General features: G+C 33.4%; 1 protein-coding gene across 1 annotated transcript in view; it reads left to right on the top strand.

Annotated features, from left to right (window-relative positions):
• LOC129801823 (uncharacterized) overlaps positions 1 to 26,777 on the top strand; it is a 61,544-nt gene that overhangs the window by 3,222 nt on the left and 31,545 nt on the right. The gene's annotated exons all lie outside the window — the stretch shown is intronic.

Here is a 26,777-nt window from a genome sequence, read left to right as displayed (position 1 = left end):
ACTTTTCATTATATGCACATTAGAACAAGTAAAGATTGGATTCCTCTTTTAACAGGGAGCTAACTTTTATTCCCAAGTTTACTTTGCGAGAAATGATTCAAATTTCTGTCTCACTTTTTCTAATTCTTACTCTTTTTAGCTGAGATTCTTTACAATCTCAGCTTTTGTAGTCACAGGTGAAATCCGACCTTGTCGGCTCGCTCCCCCTAAAATTTGATAGATCTCAAATTTTAGTATGTTATAGCTGGACCTGAAAGCTTTCGATTAAAACAAATTAAGCCCCCCCAAACCCCCTGACCCGAGCTAGAAAGGGTCAAAAATTCAATTTTCAAATGGCTATGTCTTCGGTTCTAATTATCTGAATTTGAAAAACTTTGGTGTTTTGGAAAGCTCTCGTAGAGTACTACAATCCATATTTCACCCCAATTTCATTTGTTTAAATCAAAGGTCCGATTAATTGAAAAATCGATTTTTGAAATTTCAATTTCGAATACAGTAGACTCTCGCTAATTTGGCTCTCTTAAGATCGGAATACTTTTTAATTCGGGCAGCAGATATATTTGAAAAAAAGTTTGTTGACATTTTTCAAGTTTGATCTGTAATTGAATGAAAGAAATTGTCTTAAATTTGCATTGATTGGCCTTAGTTATGATGTGATTTTGCATTATTAAAGGATTTTTATGACATTTACAATAAATGAGTAAGTAAACTTAATGAGTGTGAAGATGAATAAGAAAATCGTTGCATTTCAAAAACGTTGTCGCCCGAATTTCTCTCTAATTCGGCTGACATTTCGGTCCCAAATGTCCGAATTTAAGAGAGTCTACTGTATTTTTAAATTTAAATATCAAGACCTTTCCAACGGTGGGTCGCACTCCTCCCTCGATGTTCCCTTACCTGAGCTATAATCGAAAATGTCTTGACGTGGTCATGTTTTCGGTGTTTATAAATCGAGTTCTATAAAATTTTAGTATATATTGTATGTATATTATTGTATCAAAGATTGATATCTTTCTAACGATGGGTCCCATCCGTCTCTACTCCAACCTACTTTATCCCGACCCTTACTATTTCAAAATGGACTGCACTCTATCTTTAATGTTTGTTAACCGATTTCAATGAACTTTTTATTCATTGGTTAGCCTCCCGCACTCAAACTATTTAAAATGGAAAATGACCAGTGATAAACTCAGATAAGCTTATGGTAGCTGAGATTCTTTACAGGTGACCTCGGAATGCGTGCAACTCGAGGTGCTTGCGACTCGAGATGCCTAAAAATTCGATTGTGAGTTGAATTTTGGGGGTATAGAATTACATTGAGCCAATTTTATCTATTTCGGCCGCCGAGTACAGTTTGCTCGACGCGATTCTTTACCTCCAAAATTCAACTCACAATCGAATTTTCACGCATTCCGAATCGCAAACACCTCGAGTTGCATGAATTCCGAGGTCACCTGTAAAGAATCTCAGCTACCATAAGCTTATCTGGGCTTATCACTGGTTTTAGCTGTGCTTTTTTGTTCTTAGCAATAAAGTAAAAGAGTGATAATTTTTTAAAGATGTTTCACACGAAGTACACTTTTGCCCAAAAGTTTGTTTCTTGTAATTTTCAAAGATCGATATATGATTTGATGCTATGTCCAAAATACTATAGTAAAATATAAGTAAGTGTTGTAAGAATAATAACTTTATTGGTACATGTTCAGGATATATTAGTTAATTATTATAACTGTTTTTCAATATCAAATAAATAGTACTATTTTTGAGAAATTAAATTACTAAAAAATTACAGAAATGTTATACATACAAGGGGGGGGGGGGGGGGAGACAAAGTGTTCCATGCTTTATGAAATGTTTTAGGTTCGAACTCGTCGTGACTAACGTGCTCCTTGTATCATTTACTTATGTTAATGTTCTGTCGCGTAGTGAAGTAGTAACCTGGAGGGTAGAGGACATTAGTTTACATTAAATTAAACATCATTAGGTATAGTTTAACATCACTAGTTTATTTAAAGTGACAAAAATTAACTATGCGTACAGATTGAGTTCAAGTGGCGGAGTGAAAGAAAAATCGATAGATTAGTCCGGAATATATAACAAATGATCGACATCGCTATTTCATTTTGAGAGCCATCTAACATGTTCTTTAAAGGTCTAATTCAGGGAGAAAGTCATTGTGTTCCAAGTTTTCTTTAAAGTTTAACCATTTGAATGAGTTATTAATTCATGATTGGTTCACAAACGATTGGAAGCGTTGCAGACTGTCAGACATTTCAAAACCTTTCCAATGAGCTTAAAAACAGCCTTATTCGATTGGGAAATACGTTGCTTAGCGCCATTTTAACCATTGAGCCTGAAACCCTATATTGAAATGTTTCAATAGTAATTCCGTATATCAACGAAATTTATCCCTACACAGAGAAAAAAAATACCCTAGAATCAATACTTTTTTGGGATACTTTTGGTATTAAAAGGGCTCCAATACCTCGTGGAATTAAATTCTAGGGTATTTTGGGATTAAATTCAAGAAAATCTCTGTCATTGATTTAATACCATAAAATAATTAAATTTCAATCGCAATGAGTATTGATTCTATCCCATTTTGGGATTGATTCTATCCCATTTTGGTATTGATTCTATCCCACTTTGGGATTAATTTTATCCCACTCTGGGATTGAAGCTATCCCACTCTGGGATTGATTCTATCCCATTTTGGGATTGATTTTATCCCACTCTGGGATTGATTCTATCCCATTTTGGGATTGATTCAATCCCACTCTGGGATTGATTCTATCCCATCGGGAATGAGAATGATACCTTAATAATATAAAACTGATACCATAGTATCGTAGAATATATACCTCAGTGGGATAAAATCAATACCCTATAGTCCAGACCTGAGCTAAAAGAAAAGCCGAAGAGTATTTGGTGGTGCCTGTTGGAATTCTTCGAAATGCCGCGAAAATTCACGTAGAAAGAATGACAGGTTTTTTAATGTGAAAATTGTTTAATTCCTTAAAGTTAAGTCATTTTCACAAGAAAATGCTTTTAATAATTTAGTTCAATACAGTTATTTGAGTTAATCGTAAATTATTGTCGATATTACAGCAAAAACATTGGGATGAAATTTTGAGGTGGAAGACTCATATGTCTCAAAATTCAGGATAGGTTTGAGAAAAATCCTTTGGTACAACATTACTTTGGTTAATAAGGAATGCAAAAGTACATATTAGAAGAAGGTACATAACCTGCTAAGAAGCATAAAATAGAGAAGAAAATATTTTGTGGCATTTTAGAGATTTTTTGCAACCGCAGCGCCTCCAGACGTTTGTCAAGTGAGTTATTTGTGTCTCTATCTCTCTCTCGAGTTGAATTGCGCGCGATTTAAGAACTTTCCATTTGAAGTGATATTTGCTTTTAATTTCTTTGTATTTCTGCAAGATTCAAGTAAAAGGGTGTTTAGTGGACAGCTATCCGTCTTCAGACAAAGATATCAAGAAGACAATTTCTTTCAATATGAGTTTTTATGCCTATTATGTCTTTTTGGCGCAAAAATATTCATCATGGCACCGTGAATGAGCGGGATTAGTGTTACCAGAACGTCAATTTGCAATTTCCATTAGAACTATCAACACAAAATTTCCGATATTACACGACTTTTAACGACCACAGGTCTGCTATAGTCCTTTTGGAATCGGTTTGGGAAGGAAGATGGTAATGACGTGTCTTGTGCGAGTGTTTTGTATTTAAAGTGAAGTCTGAGTGTATGCTGTCTTTTGCCTGGTTATTAGTGCAAAAGGGCTGCAGTGGATACAGTGTACACACCAAAATACCAAAATGGGGTAGTCAATACCAAAATGGGATAGAATCAATCCCAGAGTGGGATAGAATCAATCCCAAAATGGGATAGAATCAATCCCAGAATGGGATAGAATAAATCCCAGAGTGGGATAGAATCAATCCCAAAATGGGATAGAATCAATCCCAGAGTGGGATAGACTCAATCCCAGAGTGGGATAGAATTAATCCCACAGTGGGATAAAATCAATCCCAGAGTGGGATAGAATCAATCCCAGAATAGGATAGAATCAATCCCAGAATGGGATAGAATCAATCCCAGAGTGGGATAGAATCAATCCCAAAATGGGACAGAATCAATCCCAAAGTGGGATAGAATCAATCCCAAAATGGGATAGAATCAATCCCAGAGTGGGATAGAATCAATCCCAAAATGGGATAGAATCAATCCCACAGTGGGATAGAATCAATCCCAGAGTGGGATAGAATCAATCCCAAAATGGGATAGAATCAATCCCAGAATGGGATAGAATCAATCCCAAAATGGGATAGAATCAATCCCAGAATGGGATAGAATTAATCCCAGAATGGGATAGAATCAATCCCAGAATGGGATAGAATCAATCCCAGAGCGGGATAGAATCAATCCCAAAATGGGATAGAATCAATCCCAGAATGGGATAGAATCAATCCCAAAGTGGGATAGAATCAATCCCAGAGTGGGATAGAATTAATCCCAGAGTGGGATAGAATCAATCCCAAAATGGGATAGAATCAATCCCAAAATGGGATAGAATCAATCCCAGAGTGGGATAGAATCAATCCCAAAATGGGATAGAATCAATCCCAGAATGGGATAGAATCAATCCCAAAATGGGATAGAATCAATCCCAGAATGGGATAGAATCAATCCCAGAATGGGATAGAATCGATACCAAAATGGGATAGAATCAATACCAAAATAGGATAGAATCAATACCAGAATGGGATAGAATTAATACTGTTTCCTAATAAATAATGACTTTCAAAAATCAATGCTGCAATGGGATTAAATTAATCCTACGAATTCTAAAATTCAATCTCAAATTGAGATAGAAACAATACCATTTCCTCCTCAAAAAATTAATTTCATAAATTTAATACCAATATGTCCTAAAAGTAATCCCAATATTTCTTAACTTTGTTCTAGAAATTAAAATCAATCCCAATATGCACCTATTTTCAAGAAAATTTGGGATAATTTTGGTATTGAAATGGTGGGATTAAAATCAATACCATGGGTATTGAATCTGGATACTTGAAAAATTTTCTCTGTGTAAACATAACCAAATATGATGAAAATTGCACGAGACGTTTTCGTATCGTGCGGGGGGTTTTCGGAAGATCTTGGTAATAAACTATGGTAATAAAAATAGCAAATTTAACGTTACAAAATAAAGTTGCAAAAAATATTTCGACTTTTTTTTGTAAATAACAAATATTTAAAACAAATCGAGTTGAAAATGTATATGAAATACAATAACACAAGTCCTTATAGTAAACAATTTTGTCGAATAAACTTACAAGGAACCTCAAGAATGTCTAATCTTAGATATTTCCTAATTTTCCCATATATAATTTAGCGCCAGAAGAAGCCTCTGCGAGAAATAGGATTTGTATTGTAACAAGTGCAATTTACTTTTGTGCTCCTACTATCTTGATTTTCATTATATTCAACATGTTGCCACGATATCATAAAATTGCTCATTTCGAGGAGTTTTCCTTTCGCCATTTATATATGTATGACATGAAAACTAAAGCTCAACTCTCGTACAAAGAACTAGTCAAATGCATATAAAGCTTGCAAGCTCAGAAGATGTTTTCCACTCGGTAATTTATTATTTTAACATAAAAGGAAAGACAATGAAACACGGTGTTAATTTTTCCCATAAAACTAGGGACATTTACATGAATTATTGTGAAAAGTTGCTCTGTGATATCATAATTTAGATTAGAGTTTAGATGTTTAATCATCAGAAAAAATGTTTAAATATAGACAAAAGTCTATACTTTCAATATTAAATCGAAAAATTTCTTAAAAAAAAAAGATTTTTTTTAAGAAAACATGAATATTTTATCGATATGAAACAGAAAAAAATTACCAAAATTTTAATAAATTTAATAATAAATTCAAGAATTAATAGTTTTTTCAAGGTCCTACTTAAGTTGAATCTTAATATGGTAATATACATGAGAAATATACATAGGGTAAAGTGGTAAAAGTTGGACAGTGGTACAAGTTGGACAATGATACTATTTGGACAGGGCTTTTTGTCTTGATAAATTTAGTACTTCATTTTTATTTGCATATTTTTAATGCTTTAGTTTTATAATTGGTTTCTTGTGCTTAAAAACAAATTTTGTACTGTATTTATCAAGAAAAAAACCATGTCCAACTTGTACCGGCGAATTGTCCAACTTGTAACACTAATTCCATATTTATATCACTTTACCCTATACTTCGGGAAAAAATACTAAAAAAGGAAGAGTGGGCAGTTTCATACAGCTAAAAGACTATTGACATCATTGACATTGATATTTTGATTTTTTTAAACTTCACTAAAACCATACACAAAAGAATACTTTGTAATAATAAATAAAATGTTACAAATGTCTTCTTTTTATGAAAATGAGTAGCAAAGCGTCTTATGCTTTCTAAAGTGAACGAACTCGTGACTAACATGCTATACCTCAAAAGTACTTTCGCTATTTACCGTTTAAATCACTCAAGGGACCGGCCAAAATAGTTTATTATTTTAATCGTATCGAGACACTATTTCTATTACAGTGTAATCTTTACAACGTCCTCGTGTTGGAAGAATCTGCTGATCGTAGATCGCTCATGAACGCATTCCTCGTAGTGTGGATTCTTCTTCCATGTTCCCGGAGTTTTTGGGCAGAAGCGCTGCATTTTTATTGCGTTATATCACAGTGAAAATGTCTTTTTCTAGACATTGAGATCTTTGCACCGGGCGTGACTCGAACTCACAACACTATGTGTTAATCCGAGGATTGATCTGCTTAAGAGCCAACGGTCTTGCCTATTGCGCCACCGAGATCTCCAAGCTTAGAAGTAATAAAATTGATTTTCGGTTACAAATTAGTCACCGGTACTGTCCTAGCTCATTACCGGTTCAGAATTGTTGGAAATTTTAAGACCTTCTCAATTAATGCAAACATGATGCCATTCGGTTGAGAAATATGCTCTCTAGAGCTTTTTTAACCTTCAACCTTGAAAACCGTTTTTAGGAATTATTCAGCGGGACTTTGCAATGATCTGAATGTCTAAAAACAGACATTTTCACTGTGATAACGTAACCGTCTTTGTCCAAAAAAATTTGCGAGCAGGGAAGAAGCATCCACATTGCGGGGAAGGTACTCCTGGGCGATGTACGATCAGCAGATTCTTCCAGCACGGGATATACGATATTGTAAAATGACTAAATTTTAACAAATATATTCCGATACGATTAATAATAATAACGGAATTGTCGTTATTGTCATTTTTCGTTTTCAAGCGCAAAAAGATTGTTTTAAAATAATCTAACTGTAGTAAGAGTTTTATTTCCTGAAAGATATGTTATTCTAGTTTGTATATTTCAATTGATAAATGTGAAAAACTAAAAGTATGACTTTAATACCATAAGGACGATTGGAACGCCGGTCTCCCATTAAGAAAATAATTTTTCCTGACCACCTAGGGTAAGTGTGCCAAATTCCGGCCAGCTTGCAATTTCGGCCACCTTTTTTGTTCCTCGAATTTCCATGAACGTTTAGATTTTACGTACTCTAGAGATTATACAATGCAAAAGAATAACAAAAAATGTAGCTTTGCCAAACGAGATGACATGAAAAAGACATTGGAAGAATTTCCGAAGGGCAAGGAACTATGAGAATGAAGGTGGCCGAAATAGGGCACCAAAGCTATGTCTATATTTTTATTCATTTTAAGATGTATTAAGAACGATTTTAGAGTAAATAAAGACTGTAAACTCTTTACAAGGTTCAAAGCAACATTCTTCCAGAACAAAGATTAAAAAAAATCAATTTGTATTTTAAATATTACATTTCTAACTTGAAACTTTGACGCTTGCATGCAACTATGCCGAAATTTGGCACACTTACCCTAAACTTATTTTTTTCTTATGTTTGTACATAATTGTAAAGTAGATGGTTAAAGGAATCTAGGATATTTTTTTGTAAGTCTCCAGCTATTTTCTCTATAGTAAATTTTTAAGCACAAATATGACGAATTTTTAAATTCTCATATAGAAAATAGATTTTAATTATTTTTTATATCCAGTTTTTTTTTTAAACAAAACCGCTTTGGAAAAAGAAACTACAATACTCAAACATAATATTTTTCATTAGAATGAAAATTATCAGTTATTGATATCGTCAGACAAATTACTTAAAATTTTAGCTATTTTTGTCCCTATCGTTCATATAGTCAAAAAATACACCAAATTAGACTGTTGGCTTTTTGAAGGTTAGATGTAAGACATTTGACAAGTTTTGTTTTTCGGCTTCATTTTCATTAGTGATTTCCGGTCAGCAAAAACTTCGAAGAGCCAACAGAATCTGATTTAGTGTATTTTTTTGTCTCTATGAACGATAGGGACAAAAATAATTCAAGAATTTAAGTAATTTTTCTGACGATACCAATGACAGATAATCTTCACTCTAAAGAAAAATGTTATGTTTGTGTATTGTAATTCCTTGTTCTAAAACGGTTTTGTTTAAAAACAACCTACAGAGATTGGTTTAGACGCTTCAAAAAGAATAACTTACATATATGTATATATATACAATATATACATATATACAATATATATAATATGGACAATACTTTGAATGAAATAAAATTTTCTAATTTTCTTTAGTAAAACTTGAATTTTCACAAAAAAAAGCGGGAACTTTTTTATTCACCCAATATTACCGTTCAGTCAGTAAAAGCAATTAACTTGATTTTACTTGAGACGATTCTTGCAATGTAACTGATACAAAAAAATTACAAGTCATGTCGTTGACCTTGCCAGAAATTCGGAGAATGTCACTATAAAAAGGTAGAAATATTTTTTTTTTCAATTTCGCAAAGTTAAATCGGAGAAAAAGTCCATGGAAATTTCGTGCGAGAAAATTGTTTCCCACTTCACGCTAAAACTAGGACTTGTTAAATTATCTTAATTTTTTTCGTGAAATAGCTGATAAAAAACGACATATTACCGTCAAGATTGATTAACAGGGGAATTACAAGTTTCTTACATATTTCACATATAAGCTTGCGATGGTAATTCAAGGAAGGGGTATTTGTAATTGAGCTTATCGTGTACTAAAAAAGCTAAGAACTATATTTTTTATAAAAATTACAATGCGTCAGTGGGAATTCTTTTTATGAGAGAGCCTTTAATCATACCTTAAGAAAACGATGAATGATTTCGGAGAAGAAATAACAACATAATGTGACATAGGCTTGTTCAAGTAATTCAGAGAAATTGTGAATCAATATTATGATTAATTTCCCAATGACTGGGAAATTGGATTATAAAGAAATTTTCAATGCAACAAAGACGTTGATATTAAATTTTAATTAAGGCTTTGTTGTTTTTAGATGCGATTCTAAATAATCGACGTGAGGAACACATAGTAAAGTGATACAACTTGGCACAGTCGTACATTTTTTTTCTAGTACACTAAATTTTTATTTGTATATTAGGTGTGATTCTTACACTTACGACTAAAATGCAGACACGACTAAGTTCGCTCAGAGTCAAGTATGTTCGTGACACACTACAAACGACGCTTAGCATTCACTGGCACTCACAAAACATAATTTTCGTGGGTTTTCATGCAGATATTTCTACTGAAATGCACTAATAGTCCTTTGAAAATGAAACTACTTCTAAATTCACTTCATTCACGTATAACAAAAAGAATTATTCATTAGAATCGTGGAAATTGAATTAAGTCGCGAGATACCTTCCACCTCACAAATAATTGTAATTAACAATAATTATTGTACGTGAACTAAAATATAGTAGGATAGAGTCAGCCCTTTTCGCCATGTAAGCACTTTTTCGCCATCTAATATAAAACAACTAATTTAAGGAATTTAAGAATAAGTAGCATTTCAACATTCATAATATGTTCTGTTCTAATATCCCAATACGTTATTACGTCTCTTAATTAATTAAAATTCGTTTTAAAACAGGTGGCGAAAAGTACTGAAACAAGCATAATTGGGGAAAATGCATTTTTTTCAACGAGAGTCTCTAAAATTCTCGAGACGTATCCTGGATATATAGATAGATATTGCTTCAAAGTATCTTTACACAAAAATTCATTTTAGTCTGACAAAAATATCACACCTTACGAGGCCCCTAAAGCTTAATGATGGTGAAAAGTACTGACTCTACCCTACATTAAATGGAAAAAATGTAGAGATGTCCTCTACAATTATGTAGAAGTAATCATCAAAATCGGTTCAGCGACAGTCAAGATAATTGAGGTTATGTGATATCGAAATTGGTTTTTCAACTGTGGCGGCCCTGATGTTGGCCCCATTAAGTTCAAATGTTTTATAAAGCTGTAGCATTTGGTGAGATCTTTCGTTTGAGCCCTCAATCATCAAAATCGGTCAAATAGAACCGGAGATATGATTTTTTGAATTTCGTGAAAACAAAAAAAGGTGGGTATTCAAAATGGCGGAATCAGGGGTGCGGGGTGGGGGCTCAATGCATCAAGTTGCAATCTTTATCCGATATATAACCTTTGCCGAAAACCGCAAGTCGATATCTTTCTTAGTTTGGGACCTATTAAGCTCCAAAGAGCGGCCGTGAACGTAACTTAGCCACCCATCTATGTAGGGGAAGGTTTTGCACCTTCGTAACGTCGCAGGTTCGTAAATGTTGATTTTTTTCCAAGTTACTAAATAAATATCATCCATGGTCATATATTCTTATAGCTAATCCCACATCTCACATTTCCGGACAACCTTGGGAGCCTAGGCCTTTTTTCCTGGGTTCTAGAAGCAAAAATAAAAAATGGGCCTAAAATCGCAATTCTGATGTGTATTATTTTATGCATTTCTTCACGCTTCAAGAGTCTTTTCGAAGAAAAACAACATTCCAAGTTATAGAAGGTTTATCAGGGTTAATATTTACTTGTGGAATTGTGGAATTGTGGGCGAAGAAAAGTTCACAAAGATTGCCTTCAGTGCAGGTTCGTAAAAATATCAGTCAAAATCATTGACTACCAACTCTGAGAATTCCTGACTGTTTTGGGTCACATTGTGCACGACGCTCTGGATATTTTGACCCATCCAGAGATTCCACTGAATAAGTTGACAAGAAAATTGTGATATTACAACGATTACAACATTTTTCAAGAAAATCTCGAAGAAAAACATGCACTTCCACAGCAAAGTGAGACTTCATCAGATGTTTTTGTTTCGCTTCTGTCAAATCGAACATTAAGCCTAAATCTGCTTATGGTAGGTGTGATTCTTTCATTGTCCATACGGTGCGTTTTAAGCATTTTTCATACAATTTGATTTGTAAATGTTTGTGCCGAAACAGGTATGAATGTGAACGACAAAAAGTCGGAGGTAATGGTGATTTCCCGAGAATCTGTGGGATGCGCTCTACATGTTAGTGGAGCCTCATTGACACAGGTGAAGAAGTTCAAGTATCTCGGGGTGTTATTCACGAGTGATGGTAGGATGGAGGCAGAACTCTCGTCGCGAATCAGTCAGGCTTCTGGAGTTATGAGGGAGCTTGGCAGAAGCGTGTTGAGGAAGGCCGAGCTTAGTCGATCGGCTAAATTATCGGTTTTCAAAGCTGTGTTCATTCCTATTCTCACCTATGGTCATGAGATTTGGGTAATGACCGAAAGGGTAAGATCGCGAGTACAAGCTGCCGGGATGAGGTACCTTCGAGCGGTTAAGGGAATCACTCGTAGAGATCGAGTGAGGAATGTGGCCGTTCGTGAGGAACTAAGAGTCGAGGAGCTGCTTCTTCGGGTTGAGAGATCACAACTTCGATGGTATGGACATGTTGAACGCATGAATGAAGAAAGATTCCCCAGAAAAGCTATGCAAGCCATTGTGAGGAGACCTCGGCCTCGAGGCAGACCTAGGACAAGGTGGCTGAATCAAATTCAGGATCTTGCATGGGAGCGCCTTGGGATCGAACTCGAACATCTTCCTGAAGTGGCGGAGGACCGACAGGCGTGGGCTGTTAACCTTGGTGTCATGGGCCCGCGACCCCAATAGGGATAAGCGGTTGAAAATGAATGAATGAATTGATTTGTTTTCAAGCGGAGTTTTCCTCATTTAACTTTAAATTAATCACTGGTAATTCTAAGAATCACTGATGTTCAAAAAATGTTCTGTAAGACAGATTCGAAGTATTAGAGAAATTACGAGGATTACAATAGATGTGATTGCTTCTTTCTGATTTGTGCAGTGATGAAACTAGACTGTTTAAGGTAGATGTGATTCTTTTGTTGCCACTTCGATGTATTTCGAGTATTTTTCATAAAATTTTCCTTGTTTTAAAGTGAAACTTCCCACATTTCATTTTAAATTGGTGGTTGGTCATTTTTGAAATTAGTTGTGTCCGAAATATGTTCTGTAGGAACAATTGGAGGTGTCAGAGAAAATCCGAGGATTACAATAGGTGTGATTATAAGAGAATCACACCTAACCGAGCTCTGAACTGACTGTCAGAATGCAGGGAAAACATGGTTTTCCGATTGCAAAAAACATGTGTTAGAAAAATAGCTTAAAATTGATCTTTTAATGCGTGATACTTTCTACAAACAGTGAAAAGAAGTAGATGAAAGTTCCATCTAAGTAGTGATGCCCAAATTTTTGTTTCCGGTGTAACGTTTCCGGGGAAAATGAGGCCTACAGGGGTTGGAAGAAATGTTACGAAGCATTCCGGTACCGGATACATTCGTAAAAAATGCTACTACATTTTCATTTTCCTGTAGAGGAAAATCCAAGGAATTCCAGGAATTTTGTGAGGCAGAATTATGAACCCAATAAGTGAGAGATTTTTTTGACATAGTGATATAATTGATTCGGTTTGTGTGGCATTCAGTAAAAAATCTTAAATCTTGGATTCCTTTTTTAGTACGAAAGTTCAAAACCTTTCCCTATATTCGTGATCAGTAAGTGATGAAACACATTTTGGCTCGATTCGGACGACATGAAATTTTGTTAGGATTATAGTAGGTGAGATTATTAAGAATCTCACCTAATATGCAGTGGTAGAGGAAAGTGGGGCACCTTTGAAATTGAGATTTTTCACCTGTTTTTTTTAATAAAATTTTGAGCCCTATCGTGATATAATTTAGCTCCACAAACAAATTGAGAAGCTAAATTACTTTCTGATATGGCTCAGGTCACTTAAACATATAGGAGAAAAATCTTAATTTCAAAAGTTCCCCACTTTCAAAGGTGCCCCATTTCCGCCTATTTAAAAATTGTGAATATGGTGCTTTATAATGTTTATAATAATACTTAATAAATATAACCTATTAGAATAGTGGCGTTAAATTAATTTATTTAACATATTTTTTAGTTCGTCCGATTAATTTGTAATAATCTTTTTTTTTCTAATGTGAATCTGTCTTGTTTATACTATAAAAATATGCTTGACGCATCTAATACAAAGTCTCTATTATTGTGAATCTTTTGAAAACAAAAAAAGCTTGGTAAAAGCCTTTCCAGTATATTTTCTAATGTGTATACTATTGTTGAATTTTCTAGGAAATGAACTTCATTAATCTTGCTAATTATATAAACATATGTGTCACACCTTCTATAACCTATACCATTTCTCTTCGTTGTCTCTCGTGGCAAAATTCCCAGAACACCTTTGTCATATTGCTAGTGGACTGGAAAATTTTCTCACATAATCTCCCATGATGATGTTTATTATTGTATTCTTGTATAGTTAGTTATTCGACGATTAAAATGCATAATAGAAATGCACTTTAGAGTTTTTAACTGCTCGAACTCCAAGAGAGAGCCAGCTTTCATAACCCAAATTTTTTTTTATTGCTTTCCTATTTCAATTGTATTGCAATAAATTATTCTACCATATTTATTTTCACCTGATTACAAATATCAAAAGAAATTTGAATGACTGATTTACTCTTTATGATTCTTTTGATAATTTGCATGAATTAAATACAAATTAATTCTAGGGCTCTAGGGTACAAATCCAAATAACAAAATAACATTTACAGCACTACAAAAAAACAAGAACATCAAAATATATTTAAAAATCGTATTCACGTTCACAAAGTGTTTTCCACTATGTTATTCGAAAGTGATTTATAGGATGAATTCGATGAATTCGTTCTTTTTTTTCAATTAAGCAAGTCAAGCAACAATTTAATATAATTGCATTATGTCTTAACAATCCCCAAAAACTGAATATGGAGGATATCAGTTGAGATTCTTAATAATCTCACCTATTACAATCCTACCAGAATTTCATGTTCTCAGATCGGGCCCAAACTTTGCCAAAATGTGTTTCGCCACTTCCTGATCACGAATATATGGGTGGGTAAGTTACGCTTCCGGCCCCCCTGATTCGATCCATAAGGGTCCAAAAAATTTCTTAAAATGGCCATAACACCGGTTCCGGTTTCTTTTTTTCTTTTAATTTTCTATGTTAAATAACTCAAAAACTCCATTCTGCATCGGGCTTAATTTTTAATTATGTTGTAACAGTATACTACGCCTATCACACAAAAGTCGATCGATAACCCCTAAAACGAGCTATAAGGGCTCAAAGTTTGAAAATTGACAGGCCTCTAGGGGAATGTAGGCATGGTTCGCACAGAGTGAAACTTCAAACGATGCAGATTTTCTCTTTGTTTGCAAAGAGCTGACCTAACATTTCTCATTTCGTTTCATGAACTTAATAATGATATATCTTATGGTTAAGAAATGACGAACTACCTCTTTGCAAACAAAGAGAAAATTTGCTTTGTTAATTCACCACAGGTGGTGCAGCGTTAGTGTCAAAATTCAAACTCATTTTTTTTTTAAAACAATATTGTGCAAGTTAATCAACTTTTAGTGTGTTGTAGTCTAGGCAATGAAGTTTCCAAGCAGTGGCGTGGATTCGCTGTGATTTAAGTAGAACCGGAGATATCAGGAGTTACAGTTCACGAAATTCATAATGCCATAACTCCGGTTCTATTTGACCGATTTTAGCGTGTGAGGTATCGCAAAGCGATACAATTTTGTAGAACATTTGTACTTCGTAGGACCAACGCTAGAGGCGCCACAATCCAAAAAACAATTTTCATATTACATAAACTCAATTATCTCGACTCTTGTTTAACCGATTTTGATGATTATTTCGGCATAATTGTAGAAAACATTTACAGTGGTGGCCAAAGTAATAGGACCGCCTTGTAAAGCTTATTTTTGTTTTAACTTTTGTTTTTTTTCTCGAACTTGTTGCTATAACTTTAATGTAGAAATCTTCAAATTTTTAACATCGTTGTTTTGTCCGCTAAAGGTCTCTGTATTGCACAGAATACATCAATACTGAAATTCAATTTGGACAATAAAATAGGAAAATTGTCATTTATAGTTTCTAAATATATGTAGCTTTAGTTGCACTTATTCGATTAATAAGTCACACTCATTTATTTAAATTAAAGTGGTCATACTACGTTCTTCGAACAGATTTTCAGTATTGACCCTATTAACATATTCTGTGAAAAATAGAGACCTCTTGCGGCAAAAAATATGTATTCGACGTAAGGTTAAAGTAACGACGTAAGGTTCAAATAATTATTTGAACATTTCTACATCAAAATTATTTGAACGAAGTGGAATAAAAAAAATCAAAAAATTAAAGCTAGTGGTAAGCTTAGATCAGTTTATTGTAGGTGAGATTCTTAATGTGTAAAGAAAAGTGTAGAGTATAGAGGAGATTCTGGTCTATATTTCACAATCATCTATCTATCAGTTTATTTATATCCTAGATATTTTGATTTAATTTAAATAAAACGTTCGCAATTTTCCAGAAATTTGATTTAGTTCCGAAGCAATTTTGTTTGCAATCCGAGTTTTCCCACGTTAAGAATCTCACCTACAATGAGCTAATCTAGGCTTATCACTAGCATTTGAAAATTGTTTGAAAAATAAGAATTATATTAAAGTACTCATACAGAGGATTGGTTTCAAGAATCAAAGTCACTGTCTTAGTTCGATTGGCCTCAATGTCTAATTTCTACTAGGCAGTGAGCCAGACAAATAGTGTAATGTTATTTCTCATCAGTCATCTAATTAATAAAACTATATCAAAATATGAATCTTTGGAGGATGTTAGTGAAAAGTGGAAACTTTGAGTTATCAAGAAATCAAAGCATAATATACGATTGCTCTTTCTATGGGGTTTGAATATAATCTCTTATTATCAAGATACTGAATGGTACTCTTTTAGTAGAGCATCGATTTTCAATGTTTTTCATCGGTCTAAAGAGGTTTATTGTATAAATAGAAAATTTAACTGTGAATTCATTTGAAATGTATAAAGCAAAATCTACAGAGATTCACGAAAAAATTCCATTCAGTTGAATATTTTAAGTTTACATTTCACGTGCTTTAAATCATTCTGCTTCAGTTACAGTGGTTTACTCAGCGTTGAATTTTCTATATAGTATATAAAGAAGAAAAATGAAAAAATTATGATAAATTTTCTGAAAATTTGAATATACAATTATACTTTTACTAAAAATAATTGAAAAAATATTTATGGAGGAAGTAATGCTCCACGCAGAATAACTTTTGTTTGTAAACAAGTTTTCAAAATTTCGTATGAGAGAGAGTGAGATGACTAGATCTCGGTTTCGTTTACTCTCATTGAAATGTCAAAAACACGAGAGTGAACGAGATGACTAGATCTAGATTTCGTTCGCTCTCACAATGCCAAAAATATGTTTACAAAACAAAAGTTATTGTGTGTTGGCGGATTCAACCTGAACCGTGGAATCGTAGAGCTTCCATTTGCAGGAACGAGGGGTTGCGCGTGTCTGGTAAGGGTTGACACGGCTTTTGCAATCCCAGGAGCTTTCCCATTAACACAGCAGGCGACTCATCTTGAGCTGTAATTGGTACCACAGGCAATAAATTGCATTGGTCATAAACGGGCAATTTAAAGCTTCTCTCCTTCGCTATCGTATCCACAGACATTTCCTTCATTGTTTTTCAAAGGCATATGTGTTACCCTCCCGCAGTATAGGGCCTAAGTTTAAAAGTGACACTGAAGCCACTATCCTGCAATTTTCGCCACAAAACGGGTAGTTCGGGTTATAAAGGGTATGAGTATGCATTGTGGGGGTAGGGGGGGCTATATATATATATATATATATATATTTAGGGGGTTGGCATTGGACAGTTTGATCGCATATAAACGGCAACTAATATGCTATAGCATTTCTATTCTCAAAATGATACTTGTTGAGTTTTCTATTATTTTTAGATACCACTTACTAAGGATGTGGTTGTGATATTGTTATAGCTATATATGGTAAATAAAATACATTGTACCACCATCATGAGGGAAATGAGAACATTGACGTTCTTCTTTCTCTTTTTTCCTTCTTTTTTCATACCTATATAGAAACTAGTACTGCCACTTAGCGCACCTCGTCAATATTTTATCAAGAAATTATTGATTTCTCCATACACTTTGTATGGAGTATTTGATATAAGAGAGTGGTGCGCTTCGAAAAACACCAAAAATAAAATTCATTAAAACATAAATTCAGAATCCAGAGGTTGTTTAATCTTTTTTTGGAAATTCCAGTGTTAAAAGACTTTTCTTTTTAGATGAATAAATATTTCAAAGAGACTCATAAGTAGCTGAAAATGTCACTCAATATTAGTCAGTCTCCAATCTATCCATAAAATTATGAGTGGGTTTATTATTATTATTATTATTATTAGGTGAGATTCTTAATAATGTCACTTACTATAATCCTACCAAAATTTCATGTCGTCCGATCGAGCTCAAACTTGGCCAAAATGTGTTTCGCCACTTCCTGATCACGAATATATGGGTGGTTAAGTTACGTTCCCGGCCGGCCAGCTTAATTTAATAGCTCCTAACCTAAACTAAAAGAGATATCGAATGCAGTTTTCGGCAAAGGTTATATGAGTCGCTCAAAGCAGAAGTGGATTGTTTTAATAGGGAAATGCATACAAAGCAGACCACTTCTTCTCTAAGCGTCTGATATTATCGTATGAAAATTGCAAGTTTGTTGCATTGACCCCCACCCCACCCCACCCCATCTTCCGCCATTTTGAATACCCACCTTTTTTTATTTTCTCAATAGCTTCGCCCCTATGGCATCGATCAGGCTCAAATTTCAGTATGTCATAGCTGGTCCTTTGGGCTTTCGATGAATACCAAACGTAAGGTCCCCTGACCCCTGACCCGAGCTATAAGAGCCCAAAAAATTTCTTAAAATGGCCATAACTCCAGTTCTAATTGTTAGAATTTAAAAAGTGAGGGCGGTTTGGAAAGCTCTCGTGAAATGCTACTTCCCCTTCTGACATCGCAAATTCACAAAAATACCGATAAATGCGCTCTCTAGTGTCTTTTTAACCTTTGACTTTAAAAACACGTTATTAGGAATGATTCCACGATATAATTGTCTCAGGACGAAATATCCGCCTCTGTAATCTCTAAAATATCCAAAAATGAAAAAAAATCGCTCGACGCGTTTTCGAGTAATACCAAAAAAAAACATGATTTTGGTGGGAAAGGGGAGGGATGAAGAGAAAATGAGGGACATATTAACGATCTTTGGGTCGACTTAAGGGAGGGGCCCCCGAAGGTCTCAAGTCGCTATTATTATCATTTATTATTATTTGACTTTTTCTAAAGAGGATAATAAAAAAAAAGTATGACACATTGGCTACAAGTACCCCGGCCAGTGTATATATAGCCATTTTTGGGTTTCCACCAGTTTTTCGGTCGAAATTTTAAACTGAAGATACCAAATTGTTGCGCATTTATAAAACACGCAAGCAGTTTTTTTCTAACTTTTTCTTATTTGAATTACGTCAAGTTAAAATGAATTAAATCATTATATTTAATCTTTAATCTATAAAGAGTTTAACTCTAGTAGGATTTTTTATCATTTGTTCTCTCTAAGATGAAATTGGACTATGCGAGAAATTTTGCAGAGATTATTACGGGATCTATATATATACGTTATATATATTTCTGTCTCTGTGGAGTTCAAGTAGTTTGAAAATATATAATAATTTGAAACTATATAATTTTTTTTAACTGAAAACCGAAAATTAAAAAAAAAACTCAAGACACCATTAAAAATCTTCTGTTTGATTTGAAAACGACAAATATTGATTTGTAATTGCATTCCAATTTGTTCGTGAAAATAATCAAAAGAGAGTGTTTTTCATCTAACTTTCCAAACAGCGCTTTCCAAACAAAATTTATAAACCTTAAATAGATGCAGGTAACATTTAATTTATTTTAAATGTCATTTTCACAGTCGTATGGCATTTTACGTGAATTAATCTATTTATGAGTCAGCAATTTGTTATAAAGGGTTGTAATGTCAATATTTAACTTTAATTTAATTTACTAATATTCATATCCCGTTATATCATAATAACTAATTTGTTCATTACAGAACATTACCTTGAACATTACTTTTTTTATATCACTACCATATTTTGTACCAATAAAATACACAGGCTTTTGTTACAGATTTACAAAATCAGCTTTTGGGATAAAAGCATGATATAATTAAAAGGGGTGGCAAAGCGTCTGAAGCTTTGCGAGCTGCTCGAAATCTCGATAAGGAGCTCTGCCTTTTATTCTTTTACGGAAATTTTTAGAATGTATGTAATTAATGTAATTTGAAATTTGTTTACAAATCATCATAAAACCAAATTAAAGTTAAAAATTGTTTAAGAAGAGGGTACTTAAAAAAAATGGTGGCAAAGCGTCCCAGGCTTTGCGAAATGCTCGAACTCATCACTTAGAGGCTATATACCTAAAAAGCACTTTCGCATTATTTACTATTTACCTGTTCTCAACCGATTTGAACCGATTCATAAATCATTCAAAAGATTCTCCAAAATTGTTTAGAAAGGAATAGAATTGATTATCGGATAAAAATTATTTATCTGCTATGGACCGATTCATTACCGGTTCAAACCAGATTGGAACTGGTTCAGTTTTATAGGAAATTCCAAGACCTTTCCAAAAAGCCCAAACATTACCCCATTCGCTTGATAAATGCGCTCTCTAGTGTATTTTTAACCTTTAACCTTGAAAAACCGTCGTTCGTATATAGTCGAAATATTCACCTGGGTAATCTCTAAAACATATCCAAAAATGAAAAAATCGCACGACACGTTTTCGAGCAATCTCCAAAAAAAACATTGTTTTGGAGGGGAAGAGGAGGGGTGAGGAAAAATAAGGGGCATGTTAACGATCCTTGGGTCGACTTATGCGGGGGTTCCCCAAGATCTCAAGTCGCTATCTATCGTTTGGCCTCTACAGGTGGCGACAGCCAAACGGATAGGCGTACAAAACAGACGGACTGACGAACAAATACTTGACATTTCTCAGAAATCGTCTAACACGAAAAAAAATTGTTTAAAAAAGGTGGTCTCCGGGGGTGGAAGATGGAAATTTGGTCATTTTTCAGGAGACAGCATGAAAGATTCAACTTTGTGTAAATAAGTATCTCAATTTAATGACTGAACAAAAATAATTTATTTCGTTTCTATTTGTATGAGCACTAATATAAACATCAAAACTTTTATATTTTTACCTTTCAAAATATGTTTTTTACCGAGTTAGCTCCTTGTCGTTCTAAATGATGTGCAAATTTTGCTGAAATTAGAACGACAAGGGATTAACTTGCTTGCATTAGTCCCCTGCTTCACAAAAATTTGAACGATGAATATATTTTGTGCCCCTTTACTTCAAACAAAATTATGCAAGTAATCAAAAAGATTAAAATTTTGAAAAACTTTTCTAATAACGAAATTTAATGACTTATATCAGAGGGGTGCAAGAACCGATGAAACCGAATAAACGTCAAATGAAACATGTACGTCAATGGTCAAAAGCGCTATCAGAACAAACTTATTTTGACGTTTATTCGGTTTCAACGGTTCTTGCACACCTCTGACTTACATCATCTGAAAATTTATTAAATTGTCTTTCTAAGTGCATTAAAATCTCAAAATCGCAAAAAAGTGAGTTGATCCCTTGTAATTTCCAAGGAACGATTTGATATCAAAATAAAGCTTTCATTGTTTTGTTCGTTTCTTTGTTTTATTTCTCAATCGAAAGCTGAATATTAAAAAAAATGTTGCTGTGTCTTTGATACATTTTCAACAGAAGGTTGAATTCCAAGACGATTTTTGTTTGAAATTTCAAAGAGTTTTTATTGTGTAGATATTGCGACACCTGGATATATAGTTAGGTCTAGGCATAGGGCAAAAAGCATTCACCAAAAAATATCTGTGTCCTATTAATAAATTTAAAAAAAAATCTCAAATTTATGATGTCTCGAAAGCCTCAATTTAAAGCCTCAGCCCCAAATCGAGTTTCCTGGTGTTACTAATTAATTAGTTTGAAGAGTTTCACCTTAAGCTTGTATAATTGTGTGATTGCTATATAAATCTCATACATTACCTTGTTTTTGTCAAAATACGCATTACATGGATACGTAGAAACGTCTGTCTTCCCTATTGAAGTTGTATATAATATTAAGGAAAACTCAGATGACCAAAAATAAAATAATAGACTTGTTGATAGACAACTCTTGTAACCAAGAATTAATTAACTATAATTCTAGGGAAATGTAGAATATTGAAATATATGTTTTTCTCGTTTTTCAAAGATTTCAAATCTGAAAATTAGTTATAACTTTGAGAGTTTAAAAGTAACCCAAAAACACATTTTACTGTTCATACAATCTCTACGCACAGAAAAAACTATTTTGTAAAATTGTTCGTAAATGTTTGTGAATTCCTATGGGGGACTTACGATATGTTCGTAAATCGTATAACCCACAAATAAGTTCGTAAAAGTTTGTACTTTTTTACAAACATTGTTTGTAACATGATCACTTGATGAGCATTTTTCTGTATTTTTACAAATATTTGTTCGTAAACACACAAAAAATGTTCGTAAATTTTTGTCATTTGTTCGTAAATGTTTGTTTACCTGCCGAACATTTTACGAACAAATAACAAAATTTTACGAACATTTTTTGTGTGTTCATGAACATTTACGAACGAATATTTATAAAAATACAAAAAATGCTCGTCAAGTGATCATGTTACGAACAATGTTTTTGAATAAGTACCAAATTTTACGAACTTGTTTGTGGGTTACGATTTACGAGCATTCCGTAAGTTCCCCATAGAAATCCACAAACATTTACTAACATTTTTACAAAATATTTTTTTTCTGTGCGGAGAGTGTATTGTATAAAATTTCTCGATTTTTCTACTTTTAGCATCTGATCAACTTTTTACATAACACATATTATGATTTATTTCTCTAGTTTGAACGATTTGCAATATTACTGCTCGAACTTCACAGAAGTAGTCCCTCAAAGTTTCCACGTTCCACCCCTCAGGGATCACTTTTTTCAACATAATCTCCACGTTTTAGACTATTTCTGAAAAACCATGCCTTAGGGGCCAAACGATTAGAGATAGAGACTTTGAACCTTCGGATGACCTCTGCACTCCCATAAGTCGAACTTTAAACTTTTAACATTATTTCTCACAACCCTCTTCTTTCCCACCAAAATAATATTTTTTCGACTTATTTGAAAAACTAATTTTTATCCGAAATTTAATTCTATTACTTCTAAACCATTTTAGGCGATCTTTTGAGTGATTTATAAATCGGTTTAAATCGGATGTGAACTAGCAAACAGTAAATGATGCGAAAATACCTCTAATAAAATAACTCTAAATAGCATATAAGTTCAGTACGGCCATTAATGTGTAAGGTTCCCGTCTTAAATATTTATTGTTTTTCCTCAGCATTTGGGAGATATTTTAATTTTATAGATTGATGATTTTGGTATATATTATATTTTTGTGGACGTTTTTGGTTTTTAAAGGATTTTCTACACAGGATACTGGTCAAAATAGACCTAAAGGCCTAAGACCTTGGTAAGGGGGGACAGGTAAGGGGGGAAACAAAAAAAAAAGCATATAAGTTATGAGTTCGAACGTTTCGCAAAGAATGGGATGCATTGGTACCCCGCTTTTTTTAAATATTTGTTTATAATCTTATGTTTTGCATTATACAAAAATTATCTAAGGATAGTTTTTATTCAAGAGACAAAATTTACCTCATGGTTAGAAAGTGGATTAGTGCATTTTTGGAGATGATATAAGACCGTTATATATATATATATATATATATATATATATATATATATATATATATATATATATATAGGAATAATTCAAATAAAAGGTGCAATTTCATTATGAATTCCAAAATTCAACTTTTGGTTATGTTTTCTGAAAAAAAAGTGAATAACAACGCCATGTGATTGTAAATATTGTTTTCCAGGAAGTTCATCTAGACACAAATAGTGGGGGATAAAAGCATCACGTTGAAAATCAATGTGCGATAAACCGTGTAACTTTATTTTATGGTAGAACCTCCATCGATAATTCACCAATTAGTTGTTAATTAAATGGTAAAGTGTGCAAGGAAAAAATCTGATAGAAAACCAGTAATAAGCCTAGACTAGTTTATGAGGTGAGATTAATGTATTAGAAAACTGGAGGCTGCAATTTTGATTTAGAGCTGAAGCTGGGGAACGACATTATGGCAATCTTTTTTTTTTAATTTTTTATATCCCGGCTCTCTCTGGCCAGGGCAATGATATTTGAAATGTGAAGTTTTTTTTATCAAATGTTCAACGTTCATGGTCGTTTATAGTACACGATGTCTACATATTATAAGATGGAAATCGATTTACTGAATGGAACCTTCCAGTATGCCCATAAGTCGGATTAAGGTGGTATACCGATGAAAAATTAACATTTAGCTGAGATTCTTTACAATCTGCAAGTTGCAAGCACCCCGAGTTGCACTCATTTCGAGGTCACCTGTAAAGAATCTCAGCTACCATGAGCTTATCTTAGTTTATCACTGTTTTTTTTTTGTAGCACTTTACTGTTCTTAAATCTTTCTGAATTTCCTACCTTGACTTGTTTTCCTAGTCCTCTCTGTGTTCTGAAACCACCAAACAGTCGTAACAGGAGCCATTTCCAGACAGTGATTCCATTGAATAAGTTTACAAGAAAATTGGGATTTGGGATATGAAACACTTTTCACAAAACTTGAAGAAAAACATGCACTTCCACAGCAATATGAGATTTCATCAGATATTTTTGTTTTACTTCTATCAACATTACGTCTAAGTCTGTTAATGGTAGGTTTTTCACCTAATTTGCTTTGTTTTAGAGTGAAGCTTTCCATTTCACTTTAATAGGTCACTGGTTTTTTTTTTGGAATCAGTGATCAGCCATTTATTTTGTTCGCGACCAGAGAGTTACAAGAACTCGCTAGTGGCCGGTGATAACAGGGGAAGAGATTATCTGGTTTCTTATAACTTACACTTCTTTCCCCACCAATTCTTTCTCCGCCTTCAGGAACCTCGTCGCCTGTACACATAAACTCTTTTAAAGCCCTACAAAAATGTTAGTGGAAAATGTGAAATACTGCCAAATCTCACAATTTTTAACAAGAACAAGTTCTAATTTGTAGACGACTTCTTGGTTCATCACCTTAAGATTCTGCGTTATCTTAGATTAGAAAATTCAAGATATGAGTAGGATTATTTCTTCAAACTCGTGTTAAAATATCTGTAGAGGAAGTAAAAAATTATCCCGAATTCAATGAGCTAGGGTCACTGAAAAGTGTTATAATAATAAAATAACTTAGAGCAAAATATTTATATATTTATCATTTTATGATAATGTTTTTAACTCTTAAGTAATTTGATTACAAAAAGTTTACAATACCTTTTTCAATCCTATAATCTTCACTGAGACTAATTTCTTTTGTTAAGAAGAATCTTAAGCGGTCTTCAGACTAGAGGTTTAGCCCAGTTCCCGAAGATCTCAAAATCTTAAATAGAAACCAATTTTATAGCTTTTTATGAATTTAATAGGTCATTTAGCCATAATAATCCAATCCTAAGACAAGCTTTTCCAAAAGATTTTGATTGTTGAACAATTAGAGCAGTTAAGCCATATGGCTAAGTCTCAGGTCTGAAGCCCATATTATCGTAAATAAACCAAAGTCATTTTGTCCCATACAATAATTTTCGTCACTTTTAAGAATTTTCCAAGGGGGTGATATTAGCTTGGAAGTGGTGTACACTGAGGTGGAAGTACTGTGGAAGTGAAAGTCTCAAAAATGAAATGTTTTTTGCGCTTTTCATTTAATTACAGTAAAAAAAAAATGTTTGTGAGGATGTAACGCGATTAAAGATTGTCCTGAGGGTTAAATTAATGTTTTTTTATCGCAATTGTCTTAAATTTGTCATCAAAATTATCGTTAAAAAATTAAAATATCGTTCAACTACTCCCTCTGTTCCAATGGATGAAACTTAATTGAATGCTTTACAAATATTTAAATTTCAAATTATATTTTCAGTTGGAATACTAGTAATGGTCGATTCTTTCGGATGGTTTAGCTCCGCAAATTAATTTACGTAATTTAGTATTTTTTTTTATAAATATAATTAATATAGGTCTCAATTGATCCTAACAATTGTCCTCGAAAGATATATTAATTCCATTTTTTAAAGAAAAGAACCGTTTTTCTTGAAGATAGATCGAAAGGTAGTTTTTGACAGCTTTTAGGAAGATTATATGTTTTTGTACTTTGTAACTATTCGATAGAAATTGGAAGAAATGCTGATCGGAAGGACCATTTAATGAAGATTTTTCTAGGTGTTGAAGAATTTCCCACTACAACCCCTTTGGCACTTTGACAACGTCTGTTATGAGACACACAATTTCAGATTATTGCCTTCGAAAATTATGCTTTTTTCTTTGGGCCAAAAACTGACTTTTTTTTAAAAATGACTCATCAAAACTAAAAAAAAAATACTCACAGTTCTTGTCTTCTATGATTATTTCATCGAGTTTAGGTAGCCTAAATTAAACAATTTCCCTGAAATCTTATTAAATTTGCAACATCGTGAGATGAAGATCAGTTTTTCCAATAGGCTTGACTGTTTTCTTCAGGACCTTTTCGACTGTATGCTGTTGTATTGGATCAATTTTCCATCAGTTGTTTCCAATCGATCCAAAAGAAAGACTATTGTCGTAACAAAACGAGGAGAAAAATAGCCACATTTATTCGGTTCACCTTAAGCATTTCAGTCAAAAAAAAAGTGGAACTCATGTTTCAATCTTGGAAACATATCCAATATTTTGAAAATGACGAAATACAGTCGAATTATTGTTTTCCAACATTTTAACAATCTTTTCAAATATTATGCATAAATTTTCTTCCATTCGGATACTCAAAATATCTTCATCAATGCTACAGGCCGTTTAAAATTGAGTTGATCTTTCGAAGAATAAATCCTTATTTAGAAATTTTCCAGAACATTTTTTAATTATTCTGAGAGCTACAAAATGATCAAAATAAACGCCCAATATGATTTTCCGTGGAAGTCCATCACTTGGACCTTTCCAAAATTCGCCTAACATTAAATTTTGTAAATGCGCCTTTTTGTTTCACATTTTGGAGAAGTCCTCCAAAGGACATGTCGACTTATTTGATGGATACATGGCATTAGAGGGATGTAAGACATTATAATCTTTCCAGTGAATGCAAAAAAGTTGACAA

Source organism: Phlebotomus papatasi, chromosome 2, assembly GCF_024763615.1.
Source record: "Phlebotomus papatasi isolate M1 chromosome 2, Ppap_2.1, whole genome shotgun sequence".
Lineage (NCBI taxonomy): Eukaryota > Metazoa > Arthropoda > Insecta > Diptera > Psychodidae > Phlebotomus > Phlebotomus papatasi.
Note: the sequence above shows the minus strand (reverse complement) of the source record. Positions and strands in the feature narration are given on the sequence as shown.